At 39.8% G+C, this 17,953-nt stretch overlaps 1 protein-coding gene across 29 annotated transcripts in view; it reads left to right on the forward strand.

Moving 5' to 3' along the window:
- The window catches only part of LOC133496377 (tyrosine-protein kinase Fyn), a 112,529-nt gene that overhangs the window by 30,723 nt on the left and 63,853 nt on the right, over positions 1 to 17,953 (forward strand). Inside the window, exon 1 of one of the 29 annotated variants that reach the window (XM_061811896.1) lies at positions 8,565 to 8,587. The exons of 27 other annotated variants lie outside the window; for them this stretch is intronic. The gene's annotated coding sequence lies outside the window, so the exon portion shown is untranslated. Of the gene's footprint in view, positions 1 to 8,564; positions 8,588 to 17,953 lie in introns of those variants that run through there. One more of the 29 variants, XM_061811888.1, reaches the window with a different exon arrangement.

Raw genomic sequence — 17,953 nt, forward strand, 5'->3', positions numbered from 1 at the left:
GACGCCATCATGAATTTCGATCTGGTTATGCACAAGAAAGCATGAATTAACGAGAACTGACAAGAAAATGGTGGCGCCATGTGCTGGAGACGGAGTAAAAATATTTTGTTAAAAAAAAAACCCTACCTACCAACTCTACTTCTGAAATGTAGGAAATTGGAACCACAATTTTTTTATTAACTGGGTGGTATAGTGGAGCAGGCATTGGCCTCACAGTTCTGTGGACTGGGGTTCAAATACCTCTCCCCTGCTTGAAGTTTGCATGTTCGAATCCTGCCTGCATGGGTTTTCTCCGGCACTCCGGTTTCCTCCGACATCCCAAAAACATTAATTAATTGGAGACTCTAAATTCCCCTTTGGTGTGATTGTGAGTGCAACTGTTGTCTGTCTCCATGTGCCCTGCGATTGGCTGGCAACCAGTTCAGGAGTCCAGCTCTCCCGTGACCCTTGTGAGGATAAGCAGCTCAGAAAATGGCTGGATGGATAGACTAAACAGCGACAGCATTCCATTTTATATTGCTTTATATGCAGTCACAGAAATACAATTACATAAATTACAGAATCTTTTGTTTTAAAATTACTTAAATTTTTCCACATTTAACTTTGTCTTGTCCATTTTTTCTGTATCCTTTTTAATTCTATTCAAATAAAGTCACTTTTTAATGGGAATAATGCCATTCAAACAAAGTCATACAAATGGCAGTAGATTTCAAGCAAAAAACACTCTCCTTTAAACGAGAGTCTGCAACTTGACCTTAAAGTGGTTCAACTTCTTCCATCTTTAATCCGCAGTGCAGCATTAGGTCAGCCCATAAATTGCGGCAGAGGTAACTTCGAGGTCATCCATTACAAGATGTGCAATCCTTCCCTTAGCCTCAACTTGACTGGCTTATAACCTCCTTTATGATTTTCCTCTGTTCTATACAACTGCCTAGTTATTACTGTTGGTGAAAGTTGTTAATTTTTCTAATTGATGCATTATCATGTATTCTTTCAGTGGAAGTACTAAAGTTTTGCCAAGTTGACAGCATTAGACAACTTACTGTATCGGTTTCTTTGAGCAGGCAGGTTTAGAAAATTCACTGTCAAATTGTCAGGTACCATGCATTCACAAGTAGGTAATGCACGCAATAGTTATGGCTTGGGTTTTTCTTTGTTGAGTAGCTAAAAATATGTGTTCAAGATAACAGGCCAACATCTATATTAAAAATTTGAAATTCAAATTTTGTCAATGATTCATGCAAAAATACTGTCCATGTTATTTTTTTCAGTTTCAAACCTAGTCTGTACTTGTGACCTGCTGATTTGACAGTCGCTGATTTCACAGTCCAGCACATTGCATCTGCATGTGCTGCTTCGGGGAATTAAGTGGATCACAGGTTTTAAATCTGTCTCGCCTACTCACATATCAAACAACACCACTCATGTTTGTAGGCGTAGTGGATGAGCATATGAAGGGGAAGGTGAAACGGTGCATATATGCTCAATGACATGTTTGAGAATACATGGTGAAAGAAATGTTTGAGAGAATCCTGTTTAGACTGCTGCAATGCTTTGTTGCAATCATTTCTGACTTGACCTGTTCAAACCTGCTATATTTTATGAATAGAATAGACCAGCAGAGTCTGTTTAATTCAGGTTCAAATCATTGTTATGGCGGGTCCGAGAGTCATTATATGGATATACTCTTCATCAATTTATATTTTGCATAGTAATCTACTGGTATGATTTACATATTTGGTGCAGTTTTTAGACTACATGCTCTAACCCACACATTTCATTTTATTTGGGTTTCTAACTGTCAGTAACTGGGTAATAGGGCACTTTATGTAAAACATGTTGAGTTACCTTGTGTATGAAATGCGCTATATAAATATATTTGCTTTGGTTTGAATGGGAATGTGCGCTGTTTGCATGAAAGACAGCAACTAGTACCTCTACACTACCAAAGCAATGGCTCTCATAAAATAAATAAATACAAAAATAAAATCACATAGTCAAGTACACCATTTTATTTAAAAAAAAATGGTGCATCAAAGGGGCAACACGGTTGCTCCGCTGGAAAGTGTTGGCCTCACAGTTCTGAGGACCCGGGTTCGATCCCGGCCCCACCTGTGTGGAGTTTGCATGTTCTCCCCATGCCTGCGTGGGTTTTCTCCAGCCACTCCGGTTTCCTGCCATTTCCCAAAAACATGCAACATTAATTGGACACTTTAATTGCCCCTAGGTGTGATTGTGAGTGCGGCTGTTTGTCTCAATGTGCCCTGGCACCAGTTCAGGGTGTACCCCGCCTCCTGCCCATTGATAGCCAGGATAGGCTCCAGCACTCCCCGCTACCCTTGTGAGGATAAGCGGCTAAGAAAATGGATGGATGGTGCATTAATTTGCACTTTACATAGATGTAAAACAATCTATAGACCTGCCACAATATTCAGACAGTGTCTATCAAAACTGCACACCATGATCTTTCAGTTGTATTTTTTTTCTTACTGTCTTGTATTGGATGTTGTGCAACTGGTTGTATTGATGTGGCAAACCCCAAATTTCCCATTTTTCAGATTTAACAAGTGTACACTTACTTTTCAGGGGACCCCAAAAGGAAAAAAACAAAACAAAAAAAAACCCATCTCTCTGGCTCCTCTTTTGACCCCCGCTGACTCGCTCCTTGCGCTGTTTCCCAGGCAGTTGCTGTTCAGCAAGTTTTCCCTCACTGTGGTCGTGCTGTGGTCTGTCCTTCATGTCTGCCATTGTCTCCTTCAGTGTTTAGTGCTGATGAGTCCTATTTTTATAAAATAGTAGTCTGTCAGGGAACCGTGTCTGGAAGTTCATCTTCCTCTGCTTTAGCACTTGCTTTGCTTCACTGTAGTCTTACCATTTATACAGGATTGCTGAGACGTCAGGCTTGAAGTGAATTGACCTCCAGTTCCCTCCCCTCTGGTTTTGGTCTCTCTGATTATGGATCGCAGCTTGCTTTTATTACTCCCACAATGTGGAAATTTCCATTATTTTAGTAACGATAGTGGATATAGGAAATATAAATATGAAATGTACCTAATATAAATTACCGTATTTTCCGGACTATAAGTTTCTCCAGAGTTTAAGTTGTACCAGCCAAAAAATTTATAATAAAGGAGGGAAAAACATATATAAGTCACACAGGAGTATAAGTTGCATTTTTGAGGGGAAATTTATTTGAGAAAACCCAACACTAAGAACAGCCATTTCATCTCGAAACGCAATTTAAAATACTAATAGAATAGCGAACAGGTGTGCGGTATTGCTTACGTTACATGACGTATAAACAACGAACTGATAACGTGCCTGGTATGTTAATGTAACATAACAGTTATTCAGATAACAATAGCATAAAGAACAAGCTAACAAGCTTACCAAACCATCAGTGTCATGCCAAATCTATAAATCCAATGAAATCTTCATCCTTGGTGTCACTTCTAAACAACTCTGCCAGGCAGATGACGTGCCACTAACTCTTCTATGTCGGTTTCGTCAGACTCATCGTCAGTTGCAGTTACAGTGCCTTGTGAAAGTATTCTTCCCCCTTGAACTTTTCAACCTTTTGCCACATTTCAGGCTTCAAACATAAAGCTTGCCACAAGCCACCTGGGAAACACACCAAACATGTGGAAGAAGGTGCTCTAGTCAGATGAAACCAAAATTGAACTTTTTGGCTACAATGCAAAATGATATGATTGGCGTAAAAGCAACACAGCTCATCACCCTGAACACACCATCCCCAATGTCAAACATGGTGGTGGCAGCCTCATGGTTTGGGCCTGGTTTTCTGCAGGAGGGACAGGGAAGATGGTTAAAAATGATGGGAAGATGAATGGAGCCAAATACAGGAACATTCTGGAGTCTGCAAAAGACCTGAGACTGGGATGGAGATTTATCTTCCAACAGGACAATGATCCAAAACATAAAGCCAAATCTACAATGGAATGGTCACAAATAAACGTATCCAGGTGTTAGAATGGCCAAGTCAAAGTCCAGACCTGAATCCAATCGAGAATCTGTGGGCAGAGCTGAAGACTCCTGTTGACAAACGCTCTCCATCCAACCTCACTGAGCACGAGCTGATTTGCAAGGAAAAATGGGCAAGACTTTCAGTTTCTCGGTGTTCAAAACTGATAGAGACATACCCCAAGCGACTTGCAGCTCTCAATGCCGCAAAAGGTGGCGCTACAAAGTATTAATTCAAGGGGGCCGAATAATATTGCACTCCCCAATTTTCAGGTTTTTATTTGTTAAAAAAGTTTAAAATGTGCAACAAATTTCATTCCACTTCACGATTGTGTCCCACTTGTTTTAATTTTATACCTTTATGTTTGATGCCTGAAAATGACTCACTGAGTTTAATGAAGTTTTTTTTCTCCCCTATTTCAATCTTTGTCTCTGGAAGCTTCCATATTGTGCTATTCTAACAGTCCTATGGTTGTCATTTTTAAATATCTGACAGTTGTGTATTCCTCTGACAGCTTGATTTATAAGCACAAAGTATATCATCTACTACTGTATTCTGGGATCTTGGCTAAAGAAATTAATTTGTATTTTGAATCAGTGTACCATAGAAAATAACAGGAATTGAATTATTGAAAGGGGCACAGTGTCGCATCTGTGGATCGTTGGCCTTACAGTTCTCAGGGCTGGGGTTCAAATCCTGGCCCTGCCTGTAGGAAGTTTGCATGTTCTCCCGTGCCTGTGTGGGTTTTCTCTGGGGACTTCGGTTTCCTCCCACATACCAAAAACATGCATTTACTGACTCTAAATTAAATTAAACTAGACTCTAAATTGCCCCTAGGTGTGATTGTGAGTGTGACTGCTGTCTCTGTGCCCTGCGATTGGCTGGCAACCAGCGTGTACCCTGCCTTGTGCCCGATGACAGCTGGGATTGGCTCCAGCACTCCCACGACCCTCGTGAGGATAAGCGGCTCAGAACAGATGGATGGATGGAATCATTCCTTTCTGAGTTGAAACTGTCAGCATCATAAAACCTTTAAATACAGGCATGATGACTGACATTTTATTCAAATGTAAAGTTACCTGATGTGAATGGTTAGATGTAAAAACAATAAAACAAAAAAAACCTTTAGAAAATAATGCCCTTAATGGTGAGATGGTTGCTCACAAAGTGTTGGACCTTTTTCTCCACATAATACGGAGGAAGAGTGGACAGCAGAGAGCTGCCAGTGAACAATTTTATTGACACATCTGGTGTCACTTTCCATCTTTTCATCTGTTATTTCCCCCGCCGAGTTAAGTGATCTGCGCACTATCAAGGCTGCACAGTGTCACGCCCCCACCATAGTTCACGCAGGATATAGTGTACTGTCTGAGTCTTTAAAGAGGCCCTTTGGAACATTAGGATGACATCACCAGCCATCACCAGCAAGACTTCCCCTGGCCTTTAACTAGTGCTGTAGCTCAGACTTTTTGCTCACGTAATTTATTTAACCTTGTGTTAGTTTGTCTTCTGCTCCCATGTACTCTATGCAATGTGACAAAATCAACAGTTTGCGATGCTAAAATGCTGACAGGAAGCTGCCCTGCTACCTAATTAGAAAGTAGACAAACCATTTAATGAGATGGCGGCGAATGGGTTTTACTTGAAATGCTAAGTTTTATGAAAACAATTGTAATACCTTATTCCTGAATAAATTATTTGTATTAGGGAATTGTAAAGAAACTTCTAATATCACAGTATTTTTCCGGTAACAACAGTATCACATTACAATCATTTTGTGATAATATAGTAAGAGTGTGTGTGTGTGTGTGTGTGTGTGTGCGTGTGTGTGTGTGTGTGTGTGGTGTGTGTGTGTGTTGTGTGTGTGTATATATATATATATATATATATATATATATATAAAAGGCCCCATAGCTCAGTTGTTAGAGCACTGGTTTGGTAAACCAGGGGTTGTGGGTTCGTATACCACTGGGGGCCTCCACTCCCTGGGAAGGTTGCGTCAGGAAGGGCATCCGGCGTAAAAATTGTGTGCCAAACATATATGTGCGTTCATCTGAGATGACACCCTGTGGCGACCCCGAAAGGGACAAACCGAAAGAAACATATATATGTATATATAGTCACTCACATTTGAAAAATGTACGGTTGTAAACAATCATGCTCGCAGATAAAGTTGCAGGTGTGATTAGGGATGGAATCTCAAGTCCTTTCAATGACTTACTAGTTTAATATAAATTAATTATAAATTAAGAATGAAATAAACAAATTCATAAGATACAATACTGAAATTTCAAAGTCAGAAATAAAAATTTCCAATTTCAACTGATATTAGCAGAATATGATATAAAACGGTATTTAAAATTTTTCATCGATAAAAATTCTTGATCTGACAAACTTTACCCAAAGAAAAGTTAAATGCACTGGCCTGTCAAGGAATAAACACAAACGGTCTATACCCGTAATGTTTTGAAGATGCTGAAAGTTTCGTTCAACATAATCGGCGTTAGTGCCAACAAGCTAGCGATACATTGTGACAAATATTCGTGTCGGCAATCGTGATGTATTGTTCTAATCTAGCATAATTTACGGCGGTATCGATATTGTCAATCCATTCATGAAAGCTCGCAGTAGATGATCTTTATTTTCCTAAAACATGTACAGGAGAAAAGTTTTCTACTTCAAGATAATGTGTACCATGGGGAAAATGATCGTTACAACTTAGAACAAGTTATGCAAGAGAAGAACTGCTAATTCATTTATATGAGACATGCATTGAAAATCAAATATAGGGCATACCTTCGTGCAAACACAGTCCAGTTTACCGTAGCCGGCAACAAAGCGACACATTTGTGCAGTCAGATCATCGCAAAATATCGCTCAACACAGATCAAGTGTGTCAATCATTCACACTTAGCTATGTTTTGCAAGCGAAGAACTGCTAATTCATTTATGTGAGACATGTATTGAAAGTCAAATATAGGGCATACCTTCGTGCAAACAAACAAAGTCCGGTTTAGCTTAGCTCATTAGCTGGGAACAAAGGGACACGTTTGTGCAGTCAGATCATCGCAAAATATCGCTCAACACAGATCAAGTGTGTCAATCATTCACACTTAGCTATGTTATGCAAGCGAAGAACTGCTAATTCATTTATAAGAGACATGTATTGAAAATCAAATATAGGGTTTACCTTCGTGCAAACATATCTGTTCCGGTTGATGGATTCAGTTGATCATGCGGTCTTCCACAAAGTTTGATCTATTGAAGACATTTTTCGTACTCGGTCTTCTGTTCCGTTTGATTTTAGATGGATTCAGTTGATGATGCGGTCTTCCACAAAGTTTGATCCATCGAAGACATTTTTCGTACTGGGTCTTCGGTTTTTGAAAGGGTACGAATTGAACTCCACCAACTAGCCTTTCAGGATACCTGTCGTCACTATTATAAAGTCTGTGACGACACCTCTTAACCATATCTATTGTTAAAGAACCCAAATATGCGATAAAACCCTAACAAAGCTATACTGGACCATGCAACGTTGTTTGAGGGAACTGCAGGTCCAAAAAGGGGCGTGGTTTATTCAGATCTCTGGCCTCTGATTGGTCAGTGACGCGGATGATGCAATTTCTACAGAGGGTTCAATTATGAGTGTACCCCTTTAAGAGCCATAGGGGGCCGGGGTCAGGTAAACGAGCAGGAGACCATGTGTTTCCGTGTTAAAAAAATAGTCAGGCTGTATGACAAATTTTACGCGTGTGATTTTTCGTGCTCAACTGTGCAGATTTGAGAGCGTTGCGTTCGTCAAATGTGAGTGACTGTATATATATATTCATGTGTGTGTGTATATATATATATGTGTGTGTGTGTGTGTGTATATATATATATATATATATATATATATATGTGTGTGTGTGTAAAATAAAATATAGTATCCCAGTAAAAATAATACACAATACTTCACTATCTAAGTGAATCAAAAAGGGAAAAATCGTCCAAAAAATCTGTAAGCATATAAAAATGAATGCAGTCAATATTCTTGTCCTCTTAAATTATTTGAATTATAGCCTAATGAATGACTAGTATGGTTTTTTTTGTAGCAAGAAAAACTTGTAGAAAAAATCTCTGTCAGAAGAATGTAAAAACAGATACAATCAATTTACTCGTCCTCTCAAATTATTTAAATTATAGCCTGATTATTTACTAATGTGTTTTTTTAGTAGCAACAAAAAATGCATTCAGGTTTTTCATTTAAAAAAATAACAATAAATTAATTTCTGATAATCAATATCTGTCACAACACGCACACATAAACTGTTGGAAAAAACGTAAAGGTAACTAGAGAGATTACATTCAAAAATGTTATGCCACTGCCAAACTTGGAAAAATACAAAATCCATATCTCATGTTAATTTACTTGTTCTGTACCAAGAACTATGCTACTGTATATTGCATTACTGAAATTGATTTGTCTCACCCTGAATTGGAATATGGTTATAGTTGTGTTCAGCAACAATCATTTGTTTTATATATCTGAACTGGATGTTTGTTTTTTTTTCCAGTGGAGAAGTTGGTAGATTTGTCTTAATGCGTCATCACCAATGAGTTGTGAGTATGGTACATTAAAAACATACAGTAAAACTAACTTTAAATTGTAAGTTGTGCTGCCCTTTTGCGTGGTACGAGTCAGGTTTTGCATACTTGAGAGCTCACCTTTCATTTTTTTTTCCAAACACATTTTATGGGATTTAGTGCTGGCTGGAATTTCCTTTCTGCAGTTCATATGTATAAAGCTTCTTCCACATTTAACCAGTATGTGAATGTATGAAAGATGAAGTGCTTAGAGACAGAGAATGGTTGGGTTTATCTGATTTCTTTTTTTCGTTTTTTTTTTTAAGTCATGTGCTAGTAAAAAAAAAAGGAACCACATTCATTTCTGAGTAAATTTTCAGTCATCCAGGTCTTGATAATAATTTCATTGGTTGAAGCAAAGCTCCTGGACTGTTTTTTTCGTTTTAATCCAAAATGATTTCTCAGTTCTAAATTTGTTGAGTCGCCCTATTTATGCAGGGGCAATTTCTTATATGGGCGATATGGGTAGCTGCCCAGGATAGCATTCTCAGGGACCGCCTCTGTATTTATGGCTCGGTAGGTGTGCCCTGGGAAAGGTCAACAATGGGTTGTTTTCATGACATCACCCGTGAGGCCACCTCGAAGGGTGGCCATTTTCGATCCTTGAGCTCCCGTGACTCATACATATGCAAGGTGGACGACATTATGTTTCTAACCGCATTTATTTAAGATGCGACTGACTGCACATCCAGCCCAGACTGACTACTAGGCTACCTGGCATACACATATTATGGGACTCAGGACTGCGTAACAAAGGTGCAATATTGTGCCCTAGATCTTTTACTCTATGTGACAGAAATCACGAAGGAAGAGCACTTACCTGTATGCTGACATGGAAAACGAAAGGCAGTGGAATATGATTTTTTTTAATATCGAAGGAAACTCAATTTATTCAATTTTTTTAAAAAAAGTAAAAGCTGTATAGTAGTTCACCACAAGCAAACCTAAATGTTTATTTGTTTAAAATTTGATGACAATGGCAGAAAGACAAAAGAATAAACAAATCCAGTATTTCACCAAATTCTTGAATCTTTCAAGTGACGAACAAAAAACGATCTTAACTGTAATGTTGGCCTTCTGAAAAGAGTATCGATTAAGCTTGTTAACTTAGCTCGGTGACACATCAGCACGATGGAGGTTGAGACGGGGCAGTGGGATAGCAGCGTCGGGCAATCGTTCACAAACCCAAGTCTCCATGAAGCACAGAGCCGCAGAACGTCAAAGGTCTTTCATCGGAAGTGTTGGATGATGTCCCCGCTTATGCAGCCGGACTTGTATACCGGATCGCGAGGCTTTGAAAAGCGGACCTGCTAGTAACTCTGGAAAAAGCTTCAGCGAATTGGCGAGTATTGTCGAAAAAAAGTCAGAAGAAGGCTCTCTGGTAGTTAGGCAGTCCTCTCTTAGGTGCTTGAGTCCCGAAACGCCTGTGAAACACAAACAGTAACCGAGAGTATTCCGTAGACTTCCACACTGGATACGCGTAAGGTAGAGAGGTTAAATGGCGGCGCGCAGTGGTTCAGCAAAAAATGTGAGGTCAGTGAAAACAACCCATAGGTTCTTGTTGTTGTTTCCCCGTGTGGTTATTGAAATGACCGCCCTGCATACTAATTCAGTTCTTCCCTCATTTTGTGGAAAAATGGCTCGTGAGGGCAACTCTTCCCAGTGAATGAAGCCAATTTATTGGGAGAGATAGGCCGACGATAGGTAATGCCTCAAACTTGCTCATTTGTTTGGAAATGACTTTTCTAGTTTGACATTGGCTTCTTTTTCATACAAACTGTTCTCCCTATGCAGAATTTGGATGTTTTTATCCTTGAATCTCACGAAGGAGGGGCATTACTTTGAGTACTGGATTTCATTGTAGTCTGTCAATAATCTTGGTATTATTGAAAATCTGTGTAATATATATTATGTCATGTTCTCAGTAGTTTCCAATGAGAGTAGCTTTTAAGTCACCATGTGAGAAGAAAACAAATGCATACATTTTTATTGGTCTGTAGAATCCAACTGACAGCACTGCAGCTGTATCTCCTAATAGTGTCTGATTACCAGGCATGCAATTATGTTTTGACAGTTTGATCATTGGCATGGCATCAAGAGACTGCTGCTGCACTCAAGCATTCAGTTTCTGCTCTAATGGGTTTATTTGTGATGGATTTGGCCACTCAGAAGCTCAGAAAATGTTTTTTAGTTAGCTGGGGTTTTTGGAATATATCTGGTCTCCTAATTCTAAAGAATTTCAGGAGGGATGGTGGGGAACGGCACGATAATATCAAAGGTACTCCAGAAACTATAAATTAAAATTGGAGCTCTTCTCCAGAAATTATTTGAAATCCACATGGACTGCAGATTGATTTGTATTAAATCCTCACAGCACAATATTTTTTCTGCCACTGTGATATTAACTAATATATTCTCAGTTGATTTATAGTGTGTCAACTAACACCTAATTTACTTCTATTGTTGAGTTATCTCCCATTGCGTAGGTCATTCTGTAATGTAATTTATAAGTCAATGCCTCATTAGGTCGCCAGGTTAGCAGTTGGTTTTGTTTTAATCATTCGGGGATGACGCGAGAGGGACAGAGGACTGTTGTGACCATATGTAACTTCAGGTCCCTTTGGACTTAACCAGCAGCTTGATAAGCAGCAAAGCCGGAATTAGTATTACTTTAACCTCTATGTTTAGACTGCTTCTAACGTCCCCTAATTTTAAACAAATTTCCGTTCTTTCAATATAATAATGTAATATCACAAATACATTTTCCTAACACCTCAAAATGACAGTTGTTAGCATAAAAGTGACATTACGAGCTTTAAAACAATTGTTTTTTTGTTGGTTTGGTTTCATAGTTTGGTTTGGATGCTGAAAAGCAGCAATCTTTCAACAATGATAAAATACAAGAATGAGGAACAGCTGTAGACATTAGCAGCAGTTGGGTCTACTTCCTCATTGATCTTATGGAATGCAACAAAAAGAACATTCCATTACATTAATATCTGAGCTTTTTTTTTTTTTTTTTTTTTTTTTGTTTGCAGATGTACCAATGAAATAACCTGTAGTACACGCTATTTCTCCTTACGTGGCTGGATGGTCTTTTTCTCTCTATGATGTGCAACAATAATACACAGCAGAGTGTAACTTAAATTTCCCCTTGAAGGATCTTAATCAGTGTATACAATTGAATTGAGGTCCTTTGATGCAAGTAAGAATATTTGTGAGTGTCAGTCAACTCAAGTTAAATACAAATTTAAAGGTAGAAAATCCCATCAACATTTATGCATTTTCTGTAATTATTGTTCTGCCACGGGTTCTGGGAAGCTGGGCTCTATCCAAGCTGACTTAGGGCTAGAGGCAAGGAACACCCTGGATTGATCCCAAATGAATAACAGGGTTGAAGCAGACAACCATTCACATTCAGACCTAAGGGTAGTCTAGTCTTCAATTAGCCACTTAATTGTGGCAGAAAGGCCAGAACCAAGTCTTCAGCCTTTCTTGCGTTGAGACATACTAACCACATTCACCGACATGCTGCCATCCCACAAACGAACTACAAACTACAGTAATTAACAGAAAAATTCAACACCGTGCATTCTGATTCCGAAAGCTTATGAAATGTGCAGTTCACTTCAAATTTTCTGAAAAAATGAGCCTCAAACATAACAGCATAGTTGCACAACAACATTTGTGATATCAGCTAATTGGCTAAAACAAGGACTTTTGTTATGCTCCTACCATGCTTGAAAAGCAATCTGATATAACAGGTGGCATTTAAACAGATGAAAGTCAGAGATTTTCAACCAGTCATCTCCCCTGGCGATCTGAGAACACATTGCAAGTGCTCCCTGTCTTATTAGGATCAGATGGATCAGTTTGCAGTGAAGAAAAAGCCATCACCAAATGTAATATTCTCCTCATTGCTGTTCGGACAAAGCTAGGACTTTATAGGAAACTGGAAACGTAAATAGAAGAAATAGAAGAATAGCATTAATATACTACATAGTATTAATACTACTACATAGTACAATATACTACAAGAACCCCATTAATTATGTCAAGGGGCACGTGTCTGATGCTCATGCCCCTTGTTATGTACTGGACCTTTTCACAGGCCCCAAGAAACTTTAGTGGAATTAAGTGATGTGCGTGCATACATTTGGAAGTATGTTTACTCTCAGTTCCCCACTTTGCTTTTGCTTACCCTTCTCTTTGCATAGTCATCCAGCGCCAAAGGTAAATGAACATCATTTTTATTATTCTTTACATTATGTACTTTGCTTATTTTTGGTTGTGGTGTGTGTGTGTGGGGGGGGGATCGAAGGCCTTGGAACTGATTAGGCTATTTACATGTGAAATCTGCTTCTACTTGGGAAAAATTAACTTTACGAAATGACTTTCGGAATGGATTAATCCCCCCCCCACCCCCACACTCAGGTCAGGTCATACCATCTCGACTAGATTGAAGTCAGTAATTTGACAGGGGTAATCAGAAGTGTCATGCTCTTGTTTTCTTTTCTCCTTTGCATTGTTCTCCTGTTGCATCACCCATACTATAATGAGCTTCAATTCATTTTCCAAAGAGGATACCACTTCACCCAGTCCTGGATTTTACAAAGCAGTTCCAAATTACACCCCCCACCATGCTCCAGAGTTGGGATGAGGTTTTGAGGATCGTGAGTTGTTTTTTTTTTTTTTTTTCACACATAGTAGTGAGCGTGCCTTCCAAACAACCTTTGTTTCACCTGTCGTCAGAATATTTTACTTATGTCTTCCTACAAACTCCATTGTTGTTTACGATTTCCTTTATTGTAGATTTCTCTCCAGTCAGTGTTAGAGATCCCAGAGATTTCTGTTTTGCCAGGATGTTTGCAGTATTCTTTAACTCATTAAGCATGATGCGCTTTGCTCTTGTTGTCATCTTTACATGTCAAGAAGCCCTTCGTAGAGCGGCAACAATGCTGAACATACTCCATTTATTGCTCAGTCCATGGTAAGATAAGATACAATGAAACCTCAGAGCTGGAACATCCCAGTTCTCCAATTACCGGAGAATTACGCAGTCAAATCATGGAGGGTGACTTCAATGTAATACTTACTCATTCCTTCCCAAGTCCCTCCCATACCATCGCACTGCCACCAAAAAGGTAAATAATACACATTTAAGTTGTTTTAAGTTAATGCATTTTTTTTTGTATAAATGCAGTGCGCATGTTTTTCCATTAATATGGATTAAAAATAGAATTTTCGATTTGGAGATTGGGAACTGATTAAACTCATTTACATTATTTCTTATGGGAAAAATGATTTGGAGGTTAGCTAGGGCAAGGGTGGCCAGCCATTTTGAGATGAACAGCCATATTTTATGTTACCACAGAGAGTCATATCATACATATCAAAGAGGCATATCATCCATCCATCTATTTTTTGAGCCGCTTATCAACATGAGGGTCGCAGGAGTGCTGGAGCCCAATCCCAGCTGTCATTGGGCAGGAGGAAGGGTACATCCTCAGGATTGTAAAAAAACGCTTACTTTCATAATCAGTTTTAACCGAAGACCTGTAGCAAAAAAATGATTAACCGGTTTTAAAATCGGTACCATTGTGGTGTTTACATAATTCACCTGCGGGACCTCGAGTTGGGGTGCGGGGTTCCGCACGGACTGTTTTTGTTGTTGCTCTTCCGGAGAGACGAGTTCACAGAGTTCCCGCCGTTATGCGAGTAGTGTTTTGATGTCTGCCAATAAAACAAGTTTTGTTCCTGTGTCCGACACTCCGACTGTTGAATGTGGCTTTCAACAACGCACTCGTGTAAGTTAAATTTTTGTTCTTTTTTTTTGTAAAAATGTTTTAATGTTAACATTTTTGAAAAAAGTGGAAATGATATTGAAAAAATAGCGCAATGTGGAATACCGGAACCGGAAGAAATTATTGGAAATTTTAACCAATTTCAAAAGTCAGATTACGGTTTCGGTTTTAAACAATCGAAAACCGGTTATAACCGATTAATTGTAACCGTTTGCGATCCCTAGTACACCCTGAACTGCTTGCCAGCCAATCGTAGGGCACATGGAGACAGACAAAAGTCGCACTCACAATCTCACCTTGGGGCAATTTAGAGTCTCCAACTAATGCATGCTTTTGGGATGTGGGAGGAAACCGGAGTGCCTGGAGAAAACCCACGCAGACACGGGAAAAACATGAAAACCCCACACAGGCAGGGCAGGGATTTCTCAGTACAGTCCAGCAAACTAAAGCTGCACTACCGTGCCAGAGCCATATCATACACATGGATATCAGTACCTTCTCACACACGTAACTTTGCTCAGCCAGATTTTTTGTAAATGTCACACATCAACATGATAAAAATACATCATGCACATATATTGTGTTTTACTTCAGCTAATCTTCATCCCTCTTGTTTCCAGTGCGTGCCTCAATCTTTTTAATTGATCCTCCACCTGCTCCCTGCTTTCACTGCTGATCACAATATCATCTGCGAACATCATGGTCTAAGGGGAATCCAGTCTAACATCATCTGTCAGCCTATCCATTACTACCACAAACAGGAAGGGGCTCAGGGCGGATCCCTGATGCACTCCCTCCTCCACCTTAAATTCTTCCGACACACCTATCTCACCGCTGTTCTGCTGTCCTCATACATGTCCTGTATTATTTTAACATATTTCTCCGCCACACCAGAGGCCCCGTAGCTCAGTGGTTGGACCACTGGTTTGGTAAACCAGGGGTTGTGGGTTCATATCCCACTGGGGCCTCCACTCCCTGAGAAGGGTTGCGTCAGGAAGGGCATCCGGCGTAAAAATTGTGCCAAACATATATGTGCGTTCATCTGAGATGACACGCTGTGGTGACCCCGAAAGGGACAAGCCGAAAGAAAAGAAGAAGAGTTTCCACAGTTCTGAACATCGCCTTTGTTCTTAAAAATAGGAATGAGTACACTTTCCCTCCATTCTTCTGGTATCTTCTCTCCTGCTAGTATTCTATTGAATAAGTTGGTCAAAAACTCCACAGCCACCTCTCCAAATCGCTTCCATACCTCCACTGGTATATCATCAGGACCAACTGTCTTTCCATTTTTCATCCTGGTCAGTCCCTTTCTAACTTCCCACTTACTAATCATAGCCACGTCTTGATCATTCACGCTGGCCTTTTGTACTCTTCCTTCTTTCCCATTTTCTTCATTCAGTAACATCTCAAAGTACTCTCTCCATCTACTTAGCACACTACTGGCATCAGTCAACATATTTCCATCGCTATCCTTAATCACCTTTACTTGCTGCACATCCTTCTCATCTCTATCCCTCTGTTTGGCCAACCTGAAGAGATCCTTTTCTCCTTCTTTCGTATCCAATCTGCTGTACATGCCATCATATGCCTCTTGTTTAGCTTTCGCCACCTTTATCTTTGCCCTCCCACGCATCTCAATGTATTCCTTTCACCTCTCCTCATTCCTCTCCGTGTCCACTTCTTCTTCGCTAATCTCTTTCCTTGAATGACTTCCTGTATTTTGGGGTTCCACCACCAAGTTTCCTTCTCCCCTTTCCTACCAGAAGACACCCCAAATACTCTCCTGCCTGCCTCTCTGAAAACCTTGGCACTAGTATTCCAGTCTTCTGGGAGCTCTTCCTGTCCGTTTAGAGTCTATCCCACCTCTTTCCGAAAGGCCACACGACATTCTTCCTTCTTCAACTTCCACCACCTGATTCTCTGCTCTACCTTTATCTTCTTAATCTACCAGAGTCATTCTACACACCACCATCCTATGCTGTCGAGCTACACTCTCTCCCACCACAGTCTTACAATCAGTAACCTCCTTCAGATTACATTGTCTGCACAAAATATAATCCACCTGCGTGCTCCTACCTCCACTCTTGTAAGTCACTCTATGTTCCTGTCTCTTCTGGAGATAAGTGTTCACCACTGCCAATTCCATCCTTTTTGCGAAGTCCACCACCATCTGACCCTCAAAATTACTTTGCTGGATGCCGTACTTAGTAATAGTAGCCATGCTAATGTCCTCTATTCTCTGTTCTACTGTGTGACAGGACAATTGAAGGTCTGATACCATTTAAGAATTTTGTTTTCAGGACACAAATTTTCAGTGGCACCCATGGGGCATTGTTTTATAAATTACCCTTCAATATATGGCTTTTTTGTCCTTCCAATGTTCCAAGCCACTTGATATTGTGCAAGCATTCGTCTCTGGATGGTTCATTTTTTATTTTTTATTTTTTAAATGGCATCTGGTTTTCTGTGATTTTTCAAATTGACTGAGATTTAATCCCTTTTGAAAATTCCAGGTCGATGTTAGGGTGGAGTGAGCTCAAGTGACGATTTGAAGCTGTGAAATGCAATAGACGTCTGACAGAAAAGGCAGAGACTGCCTTCCTGTCGCTATCAACAACAACAACACAAAAAAAAAAAGAGCTCACCCGCTCTGCTAAAAACGTCCTTTGTTGACCCACATTATTCGTTTAACTGTGCATTTTTAAGTGGCATTTTGAGAGCGAAATTGACAAATTATTTTCTCCAAGGATCACCATCCGACTGGAAACTTGAGCTATTTTCATTCAGTGCACATGCCAGCAAAAATACCATGGTAACTTTTCCTGCTGCGGTCACAGGGTAGATGGAGATTCCATGCCGAGGTTGTCCTGCTCGGAGTTAACTTTTCCTTCTCTCATTCCACAGCTGTGCTAGGTGGCATGAAAAGTAAAAGCACTCATCGTTTTTTTTTTCCTTCTCACGCTCACGTTGCACAGTCCCGTCACACTCACACGGCGACACACAACGCACACGGACACAGAGCATGTTATCACAATGCCTGTAACAACCATAATAAACTCAAGCAAAGCACGCGCACAAATTCTGTAATAAAGGCAAAGCACGCATGCGATCGCACACACAAAAACAGACCTTCGATAAGCTTTCGTGCCATCACAAGAGCCGCACGAAAGGAGGTACAGACCCGCATGCGGCTCTGGACCCATAGGTTGGCCAACCCTGATAGGGGTTCTCATACGTTTTGCACTTTATACTGTGAATGTTTAAATGGTTTGTTAAAAAAAGAACAAAAACAGATTTGTTTGTGTAGTATTAATTTAACCAGATTGTCTCTCTACCGTGGACTTAGCTGAGGATCACTTCACATTTCATGACCAATTTTGCAGAAATACAGATGAAGCCAAAGGGTTCACATACTTTGTCTTGGAGTAGTATATTCCTTGTCAAAAACATTAATGGCATAGCCTTAAAAAAACTTTTTAAAACTGTGTGAATACAAAGTAGGATCCGTTTCACAGATTTACCCCAGCCAGTACATAAC

Source organism: Syngnathoides biaculeatus, chromosome 23, assembly GCF_019802595.1.
Source record: "Syngnathoides biaculeatus isolate LvHL_M chromosome 23, ASM1980259v1, whole genome shotgun sequence".
NCBI lineage: Eukaryota > Metazoa > Chordata > Actinopteri > Syngnathiformes > Syngnathidae > Syngnathoides > Syngnathoides biaculeatus.